This window comes from Ranitomeya imitator, chromosome 6 (assembly GCF_032444005.1).
Source record: "Ranitomeya imitator isolate aRanImi1 chromosome 6, aRanImi1.pri, whole genome shotgun sequence".
NCBI classification, from domain to species: Eukaryota; Metazoa; Chordata; class Amphibia; order Anura; family Dendrobatidae; genus Ranitomeya; species Ranitomeya imitator.
The window spans coordinates 400403501-400416803 of record NC_091287.1 but is presented as its reverse complement, the minus strand read 5'-3'; the positions used below and the strand labels follow the sequence as shown (position 1 = coordinate 400416803).

The following is a 13303-nucleotide window of genomic DNA, read 5'->3' as shown; positions in this document are numbered from 1 at the left end:
GTATATATACACTGCACAGGGGGCACAGTATGCACACACACATACACTGCACATACCCATCACAGCAGCCGCTCCTTCCGGCCTCAGCAGGATAACCCCGCAGCAGTGTGCCGCCAGCCGGCGGTCTCGCTCTGGCCCAGTGTTCTCCACTTACCTGTCAGATCCTAGGACCGCACTAGCCAGCTACGATCTGGATCTCCTCCTTCCAGTCAGGTGAGTTCGGCAGACACTGACTGCACACAGTGTGGGCGTGTCTGCAGTGCAGGGATGCGGCTGCCAACACCCAGCCTTTAACCCAGCAAGCAGCCAGAAGCTGGGGGACCGTCCCAGGGGCATCTGCACCCTGCGCCCGACCCAGCCCAGCCCAGCCTTCCGGGATCCAAGACCCCCACAGCAGCCGGAAGACAGGTGGGTGGGCGGGCCGACACAGGACTGTCAGGCAGTAACCAAACTTGGCGCCTAAGCGAGGAGGGGGTAGGGCTTACACCGTGACTTATTTCTGCTTCCGGATCCCTGTGCACACTGCACTACGTGACGGCGCTGTCTCTGAGACCCCCGCAGCAGCCAGAGGAGGGAGGAGGCGGGAGGAGGAAGGCGGGAGGAGGAGTGCAGGAGGAAGGAGGGAGGAGGGCGGAGGGCGGGTGGACCCGGACTATAAAAAAAAAAGCTTTTAAAAAAACCACCTTGCCTTGCTCAGGTGCCGCCCCCCCGCATCCTGCCGCCCTAGGCACGTGCCCGCAAATACGGCCCTGGATGAGGGCTTATTTTTTGTGTGCCGAGCTGGAATTTTTAATGATGCCACTTTTTGTGCAGATACGTTCTTTTGATCGCCCGTTATTGCCATTTAGCGATCAGGTTAATCCTTTTTTTTTTATACATCGGGTGAGTCTGAACGCGGCGATACCAAATATGTGTAGGTTTGATTTTTTATTTATTGTTTTATTGTTTTATTTTGATTGGGGTGAAAGGGGGGGTGATTTGAACTTTTATGTTTTTTATTTTATTTATATTTTTAAACACATTTTTATTTACTTTTGGCATGCTTCAATAGCCTCCATGGGAGGCAATAAGCTGCCATAACTCGATCGCCTCTGCTACATTGAGGTGTGGCACAGGAAGCACTTGTTAAATGCTGCTGTCAGTGTTTGACAGTGGCATTTAACTAGTTAATGGGCGCGGGTGGATCACGATTCCGCTGGCGCCTATTGCGGGGACATGTCAGCTGTTCAACACAGCTGACATGTTGCGGCTTTGAGGTGGGCTCACCGCCGGGATACTGCAAGCTGACGTACTATTCCGTCAGCTGGCAGAAAGGTGTTAATAAATCTTAATTAAACCGTACTGACGACATCACCTATTCCACAGACGCCATTGTCTCCTGCAAACGAGTTAAAATAACAAACAACAATATTCCTCACCTTTCCACCTTTGCCGCGCTGTCATGCACATGACCGAGTGACAAACACCCGGTGTTCAGGTAGCCAATCACAGTAAAGTCACACCAAAGATGACGCCGTCATTACTGTGATTGGCAAGCAAGCCCAGCTTGTTCATTGGCTGCAAGCCTGAAAATAAAGCATAAAACATGCTGAGTGGGTCACTCGAATATACCGAGGCGAATAGCAAATTATTCATCGAGTAATGAATATCCTGAATACCGTACTATTCCTGCGAGTAACGAATAGTGCAGAATATATTCTCTCATCGCTACTTATAATATATTGGTGAATTGTTATGCAAATGAGCTGACAACTACAGGTGCTTGGTTTGTACTTAAACATTCCTGATTGACATTTCAATCTTCATTATGTCTTGCTCCCATGGCCAACATCTCGCGCAGACTTTGTGCATTAATATCCTGATGACATGGTAAGAGCTGGAATTATCCATCTGAGCATAGCCTTCCTCTGGGAATGATGATGCCTGGTGGGGGGGCAGGTTACAGATACTGACATCTTGTCCAGTCACCGACATCCCCCGGGGCTGCGCATGTGCAGATGGATGTTCCAGCTCTTATTGTAATTAGGACATTACTGCACATGCCTACAAACTTTAAGGAACACATGCAGAAATTACCAATACTATTTTTTTTACAATAGTTTCTTTCACGGTTAGAAATCATTAATAATAATTCTGGTCTTGAAAAATGGTAAATGTGTACAAAGAAATTATTAAAAAACAAAATGCAGTATGGTAATTTTTTATTATTTCATATAGCATATAACAGTCATTATAACATATTTGTTATTTGGAACAGATGTAATAAAACTTAATATTTATCCTAATTTTTTTTTTTTTTACTCTCTAGGTGCTTTCTGTATTCCAGTGAGTGCTTCATACATCCTGACTGATAAGTGGACGCTTGGGAACATTCTCTGCAAAGTCTGGTTGGTAGCTGACAACCTTATGTGCACGGCATCAGTTTTTAATATCGTTCTCATCAGTTATGACCGATTCCTCTCCATCAGTATGGCAGTACGTGTTTTCCATTATATTAGTATCACATTATACTACATTCCCAACATCATTTTATTGTTTCATAACCCTTCATTTTTTTTGTTTTTTTTAGAATATGTTAGAACTTGATGTCCTAACGATTGTCTCACTTACTGCATATCAAATGGTTTCTGACAACTATACCCATTTGAATAACATGTATCAAAATACTGAAATTTTGGTTTTAGCTAATTTTGAGGCCAACTATGTTCTGCAGCACATACAGGACGTAAAAGGTTACTGATAAAGAAAAAAAAAGTTTTTAAGTAAAACTGAATTGCAAAGTTATTTTTTTTAAATAACAGTTTTATTGAAAATTTCCAAGCATTTGACCATTTCATTGAGAAGAAACCTGGGGAGAAGGGAAGCATACAAAGAGGGGAGCGTGTTTCTTCTGTTTTTGCAAAATAAATTTTTAGTGAAACCAAATACACCCTAAGTTGCCCATATTTTTTAAAGGGGTTGTATTGGGAATATTCTTTACTGATTTGATAATACAAACCGCTAGGCCACACTATAGGTGAATAAATGTTATATTTTATCAGTCCAGTAATTTGAACGAGACTATACTGCAACATAAGAATGTTGTACAATATAGTACAATGTGTTAAATGTGTGCCAACCTAAAGCAAGTAATGTATATCGCACATATGGGAATATCCGAGCAATACCCCTAAGAACCTAGCCTAACTTTAGAGCACTGTCAGATACTGTATCTACTGTGATGGAAACTACAACACAGCTCAGTTAACTAGAATAGAGCAGTATTACATTTCCCTGTGACTAACGCTACAGGAAAATATAAAAGAAAAAAAAAAGCGCATCATGTGTATATCAACCAAGACCACCAATGATGAGAGGATAAGACAGGGGCTCACCTTTGTTGGTTGTGCAACTAGGCACAATCCTATAGCTAGCATATAAATCAATGGAGCTGCTGCTCCACCCGCTGGATCCCCACAGGTTCTGAAAATGTGTAGTAGAAACAATTTCTTGTTGAGATGATCTTGTCAGCGCAGTCCACGGATGTCCAATCCAGGCCGGAATATTTCCGACCTGGATTGGACATCTGTGAGCAACGCTGACAAGATCACCCCAACAAGAAATACTTTCTCCTGCTAGAGGATGCCCTTAGTCTGAGTGGTGGATACAGCAGACTCTCTCCTGATGCTGGCCTATATGATTTTGCCACTTCCAGATTACTGGTGAAGGTCTCCCTTTGACCAAAACATTTCTTTATTTTGTCTTTAATGTTCTACAATAAAATAATACTATTTTTGTTGAATACATCAATATGAGTGCCAAGTCTTTTTGCATCATAACTGACGGCTTTGGATCCAACTCCTGCACGTTTTTCTCCAGAAGTGCCGTGTTTATTATCACATTCTCTTGTCTGAGCTGCATGGCCAGTCATTATTTTGATTGATACAAATTTTGGGCTATATATGACATTTTATTCACTATTTGGGCTCATACTCATAGAATTGGACTCTGACCAATGTTAATCTATAATTCCCTGCTCATCTGCAATTTTTTTCTCAGCTGAAATATGACTGAGAAAACAATTACAGTATGCTGCGATAGTCCTCTTACCACAGACGAGACTCGCTGATGGAAGTCATTGGGTATGATAAAAAGAAATCGCACCACACTCAAACCATGCGAGTGACATCCGATTTTTACACGTCATTGAAAACCTGACATTTCATCTGCCTCATACAGTAAAATCACAGCAACAGCATAGAATAGATACATACACATAGAATATATAGATATAAACATGTCGGTGACATTTATGATTAGTACAGTGCTTGTGCAGCTTACTGTACATGTATTTTATTACTGAATCCATTTTCTGAAAAAAATGGTATGGCATCCCTCAAATTTTATTAACCAGCAGAGGGAAAGCGCACACTGAGGGCAGATATTTATAGCTTGGGGAGGGGGTAATACCCATGCAACTTCCCAGGCTATTAATGTTAGCCCACAGCTGTATACTAAGCCTTTACTAGTTGTGAAAATGGGGACCCCCAAAAAAGGCGCAAGGTTCCCCTATAATTAAATAAGCAACAAAGGCTAGGCAGACAGCTGCAGACTGATGTTAATAGCATAAGAAGGGGCCATGGATATTGGCCCCATCTCAGACTAAAAATATCAGCTCTCAGCTTCCCCAGAAATGGCGCATCCATAACATGCACCAAAATTGGCACTTAGCTTCTGCTCTTCCCACTTGACCTGCTTCAGTGGCAAGTGGGGTGATAGGGTTGGGGTTGATGTCAGCTTTGTATTGTCAGGTGACATCAAGCCCAGGGGTTAGTAATGGAGAGGCGTCTATAAGACCCTATGGTCAAATTGTGAAAAAAAATCACACCCAAAATGATGTCCTCTATTTGATTAAATGACACAGACTCCGTTATTGACTTAAAATTAATCAAATACAGTTATACTGGCCTTATGCCCAATCTACTTAAGCAAATGCCCCCGGTAAAAGAATAAAAATGGTAAACAACCACATTCCTCACTTGTCTGACAAGAAGATAATAATCCAATTGTCCCACAATGCATCTAGCTCTGCTACATCTAGATGACATGCTACACTGTTGCATGATACGACTGTACAGCCTGCCATTCAGCACAGACACTGAGCTGCGTGTGCTTACTCTGCGTGACATGCTAAAGTTGAGATGAGTTCATATCCAGTTAATTCGTTTCACCTCACTGACGTCACCGTGAATGTGAGAAAGTAGCTGAGGTGTAATCAGACCATGTTCCTGCATGGTTAGACATAGCCATTATACAGTACACAGCAGGGGCACATTTACAAGATTATCTTAACACGGAAACATTATTTTTTTAAGCACATCCATTTGTGAAAATTATTATTATTCCAAGATCTATTGATTAAAATAAACTTTGCTCGTGGGACAGCTGTTGTGAATTCTGTTGTCGAACTCCCTCCTGTGGTCGTGAATGGTACTTCGGCGAGTTCTGTCTATGGGCTCCCTCTGGTGGCTATGAGTGAAGCTGCTGCTTCTGAGGTTCCTTACACAGGTGACGTGGTTTATCCTTTGGTTGGCTTCTCTATTTAACTCCACTCAGATCGTTACTCCATGCCAGCTGTCAATGTTTTAGCATTGGTTCAGTTCGCTCCTGGATCTGCCTGGTGACCAGTCTTCTCCTGCAGAAGCTAAGTTCCTTATTGTTATTTTTGCTCGTTGTTTCGTTGTCCAGCTGGTTATCCTGATTTTGTCTTGCTAGCTGGAAGCTCTGGGATGCAGAGTGGCCCCCCCCCCCCCGCACCGTGAGTCGGTGCAGAGGTCTTCTTTTGCACACTCTGCGTGGTCTTTTGTAGGTTTTTGTGCTGACCGCAAGGATTCCTTTCCTGTCCTCTGTCTATTTAGTAAGTCTGGCCTCTCTTTCCTGAAACCTATTTCATTTCTGCGTTTGTGACTTTCATCTTTTCTCACAGTCATTATATGTGGGGGGCTGCCTATTCCTTTGGGGAATTTCTCTGAGGCAAGGTAGGCTTTATTTTCTATCTGTAGGGCTAGCTAGCTCTGAGGCTGTGACGAGGTGCCTAGGGAGCGTCAGGAGCGCTCCATGGCTATTTTTAGTGTGTGTGATAGGATTAGGGCTTGCGGTCAGCAGAGCTCCCACATCCCAGAGCTCGTCCTGTATGAGTTTAACTATCAGGTCGGGTGCTCCTAACCACCAGGTCATAACAGTACAGCTGGCCCAAAGTATTAATGCATCTCAATAGAGGGATAAGAGGACTTCTGAGACCATTTTTTTTCTTTGCACTGTGTTTTGTCTTTCTTTTCCCCTAGACCTTTGGGTGGTTCAGGACACAGGTGTAGAGATGGACATTCAGGGTCTATCCTCTTGTGTGGATCATCTCACTGCAAGGGTACAAAACATTCAAGATTTTGTGGTTCAGAATCCTATGTTAGAGCCTAGAATTCCTATTCCTGATTTATTTTCTGGGGATAGATCTAGATTCTTGAATTTCAAAAATAATTGTAAACTGTTTCTAGCTTTGAAACCCCGCTCCTCTGGTGACCCCGTTCAACAAGTAAAAATCATAATTTCTTTGTTGCGTGGTGACCCTCAAGACTGGGCATTTTCCCTTGCGCCAGGAGATCCTGCATTGCGAGATGTAGATGCGTTTTTTCTGGCGCTTGGATTGCTTTATGATGAACCAAATTCAGTGGATCAGGCAGAGAAAATCTTGCTGGCTTTGTGTCAGGGTCAAGATGAAGCGGAGGTGTACTGTCAGAAGTTTAAAAAGTGGTCTGTGCTTACTCAGTGGAATGAATGTGCCCTGGCGGCAATTTTCAGAAAGGGTCTTTCTGAAGCCCTTAAGGATGTCATGGTGGGATTTCCCACACCTGCTGGTCTGAATGAGTCTATGTCCTTGGCCATTCAGATCGATCGGCACATGCGTGAGCGCAAAGCTGTGCACCATCTGGCGGTATTCTCTGAGCATAGGCCTGAGCCTATGCAATGTGATAGGACTTTGACTAGAGCTGAACGGCAAGAACACAGACGTCGGAATGGGCTGTGTTTTTACTGTGGTGAATCCACTCATGCTATCTCCGATTGTCCTAAGCGCACTAAGCGGTTCGCTAGGTCTGCCACCATTGGTACGGTACAGTCTAAATTTCTTTTGTCCGTTACTCTGATTTGCTCTCTGTCGTCCTATTCAGTAATGGCATTTGTGGATTCAGGCGCTGCCCTGAATTTGATGGACTTGGAGTTTGCCAGGCGCTGTGGTTTTTTCTTGGAGCCCTTGCAGTATCCTATTCCATTGAGAGGAATTGATGCTACGCCTTTGGCCAAGAATAAACCTCAGTACTGGACTCAATTGACCATGTGCATGGCTCCTGCACATCAGGAGGATATTCGCTTTTTGGTGTTGCATAATCTGCATGATGTGGTCGTTTTGGGGTTGCCATGGCTACAGGTCCATAATCCAGTGTTGGATTGGAAATCTATGTCTGTGTCCAGCTGGGGTTGTCAGGGGGTACATGGTGATGTTCCATTGCTGTCAATTTTGCCTTCCACTCCTTCTGAAGTCCCTGAGTTTTTATCAGATTACCGGGATGTATTTGAAGAGCCCAAATCTGGTGCCCTACCTCCTCGTAGGGATTGCAACTGTGCTATTAATTTAATTCCTGGTAGTAAGTTTCCTAAGGGCCGTCTGTTTAATTTATCTGTGCCAGAGCACGCCGCTATGCGGAGTTATATAAAGGAATCCTTGGAGAAGGGTCATATTCGTCCGTCGTCGTCACCATTGGGAGCAGGGTTCTTTTTTGTGGCCAAGAAGGATGGTTCTTTGAGACCTTGTATTGATTACCGCCATCTTAATAAGATCACAGTCAAATTTCAGTATCCTTTGCCGCTGCTGTCTGATTTATTTGCTTGGATTAAGGGGGCTAGTTGGTTCACCAAGATAGATCTTCGAGGGGCGTATAATCTTGTGCGAATTAAACAGGGTGATGAATGGAAAACAGCATTTAATACGCCCGAGGGCCATTTTGAGTACCTGGTTATGCCATTCGGGCTTTCTAATGCTCCATCTGTGTTTCAGTCCTTTATGCATGACATCTTCCGAGAGTACCTGGATAGATTTATGATTGTATATTTGGATGATATTTTGGTCTTTTCGGATGATTGGGAGTCTCATGTGAAGCAGGTCAGAATGGTGTTCCAGGTCCTTCGTGCGAATTCCTTGTTTGTGAAGGGGTCAAAGTGTCTCTTTGGAGTTCAGAAGGTTTCATTTTTGGGGTTCATTTTTTCCCCTTCTACTATCGAGATGGACCCTGTTAAAGTTCAGGCCATTTACGATTGGACTCAGCCGACATCTGTGAAGAGCTTGCAGAAGTTCCTGGGCTTTGCTAATTTTTATTGTCGCTTCATCGCTAACTTTTCCAGTATTGCTAAACCGTTGACTGATTTGACCAAGAAAGGTGCTGATGTGGTCAATTGGTCCTCTGCGGCTGTAGCGGCTTTTCAGGAGTTGAAGCGTTGTTTTGCTTCTGCCCCTGTGTTGTGCCAGCCAGATGTTTCGCTCCCTTTTCAGGTGGAGGTTGATGCTTCTGAAATTGGAGCAGGGGCTGTTTTGTCGCAAAGAAGTTCTGATGGCTCGGTGATGAAACCCTGTGCCTTCTTTTCTAGAAAATTCTCGCCTGCTGAGCGCAATTATGATGTGGGCAATCGGGAGTTGTTGGCCATGAAGTGGGCATTCGAGGAGTGGCGACATTGGCTTGAAGGAGCTAAACATCGCGTGGTGGTCTTGACGGATCACAAGAATTTGACTTATCTCGAGTCTGCCAAACGGTTGAATCCTAGACAGGCTCGATGGTCGCTCTTTTTCTCCCGTTTTGATTTTGTGGTTTCATACCTTCCGGGATCTAAGAATGTGAAGGCTGATGCCCTGTCAACGAGTTTTGTGCCTGACTCTCCGGGTGTTCCGGAGCCGGCGGGTATTCTTAAAGAAGGGGTAATTTTGTCTGCCATTTCCCCTGATTTGCGGCGTGTGCTGCAAAAGTTTCAGGCTGATAGACCTGACCGTTGTCCTACGGAGAAACTGTTTGTCCCTGATAGATGGACTGGTAGAGTTATCTCGGAGATTAATTGTTCAGTATTGGCTGGTCATCCTGGAATCTTTGGTACCAGAGATTTGGTGGCTAGATCTTTTTGGTGGCCTTCTTTGTCACGGGATGTGCGTTCTTTTGTGCAGTCCTGTGGGATTTGTGCTCGGGCTAAGCCCTACTGTTCTCGTGCCAGTGGGTTGCTTTTGCCCTTGCCGATTCTGAAGAGGCCCTGGACGCATATTTCCATGGATTTTATTTCTGATCTCCCTGTTTCTCAAAAGATGTCGGTCATTTGGGTGGTTTGTGATCGCTTCTCTAAGATGGTCCATTTGGTACCCTTATCTAAACTGCCTTCCTCCTCTGATTTGGTGCCATTGTTTTTCCAGCATGTGGTTCGTTTGCATGGCATTCCGGAGAACATCGTCTCGGACAGAGGTTCCCAGTTTGTTTCGAGGTTTTGGCGGTCCTTTTGCGCTAAGATGGGCATTGATTTGTCTTTTTCTTCGGCTTTCCATCCTCAGACTAATGGCCAAACCGAACGAACTAATCAGACTTTGGAGACATATCTGAGATGCTTTGTTTCTGCTGATCAGGATGATTGGGTGTCCTTCTTGCCTTTGGCTGAGTTCGCCCTTAATAATCGGGCCAGCTCGGCTACTTTAGTTTCTCCTTTTTTCTGCAATTCTGGTTTCCATCCTCATTTCTCTTCAGGGCAGGTTGAGCCTTCGGACTGTCCTGGTGTGGATGCGGTGGTGGACAGGTTGCAGCAGATTTGGACTCATGTGGTGGACAATTTGACATTGTCCCAGGAGAAGGCTCAACGTTTCGCTAACCGCTGGCGTTGTGTTGGTCCCCGACTTTGTGTTGGGGATTTGGTTTGGTTGTCATCTCGTTACGTTCCTATGAAGGTTTCCTCTCCTAAGTTTAAGCCTCGTTTCATTGGACCATATAAGATTTCTGAGGTTCTTAATCCTGTGTCATTTCGTTTGGACCTTCCAGCTTCTTTTGCCATCCATAATGTGTTCCATAGGTCGTTGTTGCGGAGATACGTGGCGCCTATGGTCCCCTCCGTTGATCCTCCTGCCCCGGTGTTGGTCGAGGGGGAGTTGGAGTATGTGGTGGAGAAGATTTTGGATTCTTGTGTTTCGAGACGGAAACTCCAGTACCTGGTCAAGTGGAAGGGTTATGGTCAAGAAGATAATTCCTGGGTTTTTGCCTCTGATGTTCATGCTGCCGATCTTGTTCGTGCCTTTCATTTGGCCATCCTGATCGGCCTGGGGGCTCTGGTGAGGGTTCAGTGACCCCTCCTCAAGGGGGGGGGTACTGTTGAGAATTCTGTTGTCGAACTCCCTCCTGTGGTCTTGAATGGTACTTCGGCGAGTTCTGTCTATGGGCTCCCTCTGGTGGCTATGAGTGAAGCTGCTGCTTCTGAGGTTCCTTACACAGGTGACGTGGTTTATCCTTTGGTTGGATTCTCTATTTAACTCCACTCTGATCGTTACTCCATGCCAGCTGTCAATGTTTTAGCATTGGTTCAGTTCGCTCCTGGATCTGCCTGGTGACCAGTCTTCTCCTGCAGAAGCTAAGTTCCTTATTGTTGTTTTTGCTCGTTGTTTCTTTGTCCAGCTGGTTATCCTGATTTTGTCTTGCTAGCTGGAAGCTCTGGGATGCAGAGTGGCCCCCCCGCACCGTGAGTCGGTGCAGAGGTCTTTTTTGCACACTCTGCATGGTCTTTTGTAGGTTTTTGTGCTGACCGCAAAGATTCCTTTACTATCCTCTGTCTATTTAGTAAGTCTGGCCTCTCTTTGCTGAAACCTATTTCATTTCTGCGTTTGTGACTTTCATCTTTTCTCACAGTCATTATATGTGGGGGGCTGCCTATTCCTTTGGGGAATTTCTCTGAGGCAAGGTAGGCTTTATTTTCTATCTCCAGGGCTAGCTAGCTCTGAGGCTGTGACGAGGCGCCTAGGGAGCGTCAGGAGCGCTCCACGGCTATTTTTAGTGTGTGTGATAGGATTAGGGCTTGCAGTCAGCAGAGCTCCCACATCCCAGAACTCGTCCTGTATGAGTTTAACTATCAGGTCGGGTGCTCCTAACCACCAGGTCATAACAGACATCCCCTTTTAAAGAGTTGTTCCCCCTTAAATCCGTGGTCCATCCTGAATTAAAGCAGAAAAAACTTTTTTGTTTCAAGGCTAGATGTTTTTGTTTTTAGGTGTGAAAAATTGTATCTTCAAACTAGATCTGGGACCATTAAATATAACTATTTTCCTATTTTAAGGGTATTGGTTACTGGTTGCATCCATTGACTTAACATGAGGCTTGCAGGCCCATGTACAAAATCTCCAATAGGTCCCCCAACTCTCACAGGACTATTACACTGTAGTATTGGTCTTTTCATGTGGGCCACATGGACCACAGCTCCAGGGGTCCGGGTGTGACTGTAACCCTTGCACCCACTATAGTTACATCCCTGATTGCATCTCTTAATTTAATATCTACACTGTATCTTTAAATGTATAAAGTGATTGTAATCTCATTGTCACTTATTTTGTTTAGGTTGTATATCGCTCCCAACAGAGGAACCATAGTCAGACTGCAGTTAAGATGGCTGCCGTTTGGGTACTCTCCTTCCTTCTATACAGTCCTGCTATTATTTTATGGGACTATGTAAATGGTGACCCTCTAATCCCAGATGGCATGTGTGTTGCTGGTTATTATTACAGCTGGCACTTTCTTCTTGGAGCATCCACCTTTGATTTCTTTCTTCCATTGATATGCATTACAATCTTTAATCTCAGTATCTATTGGAACATTAAAAAGAGGAGCAGGAAAAGACACCAAGCAGTTACACCATCAATTACTCATCCATCAGATCAGAGTGGGACGTCTTCAGGGCTAAATATTATATCTAGTGGCAGAGAAGGAAAAGAAAGAAGACAAGACTGTAGAAATGTATCTCAGCCATCCCTAAGTATTGACGTCTCTGCCTCAGAAAGCCGCGCCCAAGCTATGAAGCTCTCCAGAGATAAGAAGGTTGCTCTGTCTCTGACAGTTTTAGTTTGTGTATTCGGGATATGTTGGGCGCCATAAACTCTTCTCCAAACTATCCGTGCGGCTTGTCATGATGACTGTATTGAATCTTACTGGGACCAAGTTACAAGCTGGATGTTATGGATTAATTCATCAGTGAATCCGATCATATATCCATTGTGCCATAAAATCTTTCGCGATGCTTTAGTAAAAATGTTTCAGAAATGTAAGATTTCATTGTGATAAAGGAATAATAATTGTATTTTTTGACCTTGTGCAAAATGTCAACTATACTTTACACTGACTTAAAGCCTAAATGCAGTAATACAACAGCAAGTCATGAAACATGAAATATTTCTTCTGTGTGATGATGACCCATTATTCTACGAATATATCAGAATTTTCTGCATCCGTCAGTCGTGACACCACTTCCTTTCTCAGTCACCACAAAATCTCATCTTCTAACACACTTAGCTGTAATGGTCACAGATAATTCACATAGGGACCTGGGAGAGGATGGGACATGGACGCTCCATGATCCAGAAAAAGGTCTGCTAAAATTAGGCTTTATTCGCAATAGTCGTTTCTCCTTGACGAGAGTTTTTGGTCCACTGTCACAATTGGAATTGGTAGCTGTCGTTCTTTAACTGAAGAGATTGTTTGTTATTTCCAAAAGTTGGATTAGAGCACAAATTGTTTATAATAATAAAATAACTACTATTCACCTAATAAGTGCTATATTATATGATTGTGATATATTAAGAGGATAATAATTTTCATAGGAGTGCTTCTTTAAGTTCATGTTTGTGGTACCTGTTTCATACTAAAACTCTATCTACTACATCTTGGAATAAGACGCACTTTAAATTAAACATGAATTATAAATAATATACTTAGTGTCTATTGTCCATTCACTATTTCTCTGAACATAATTCTCCATCAAACTCCAGTACAAATACTGGCTGGTGACAGCTCATGCAGCCTTATCTATCCTCCATTTCCTCCAGATGGTTGCACCATCATTGTAAATATACACCTGTACTCTGTCTCCCCACCTCATTGTAGATTGTAAGCTCCCACGAACAGGGTCGTCATTATTTTTGCTTTAACTATTGGATTATCTTTAACTACGTTACTTATGACTTGTATATGAATCTCTGAATTGTAAAGTGCTGCAG

The 13303-nt window shown here is 43.7% G+C and overlaps 1 pseudogene; it reads left to right on the top strand.

Annotated features, from left to right (window-relative positions):
• LOC138643402 (histamine H3 receptor-like) overlaps positions 1-13303 on the top strand; it is a 59236-nt pseudogene that overhangs the window by 11110 nt on the left and 34823 nt on the right.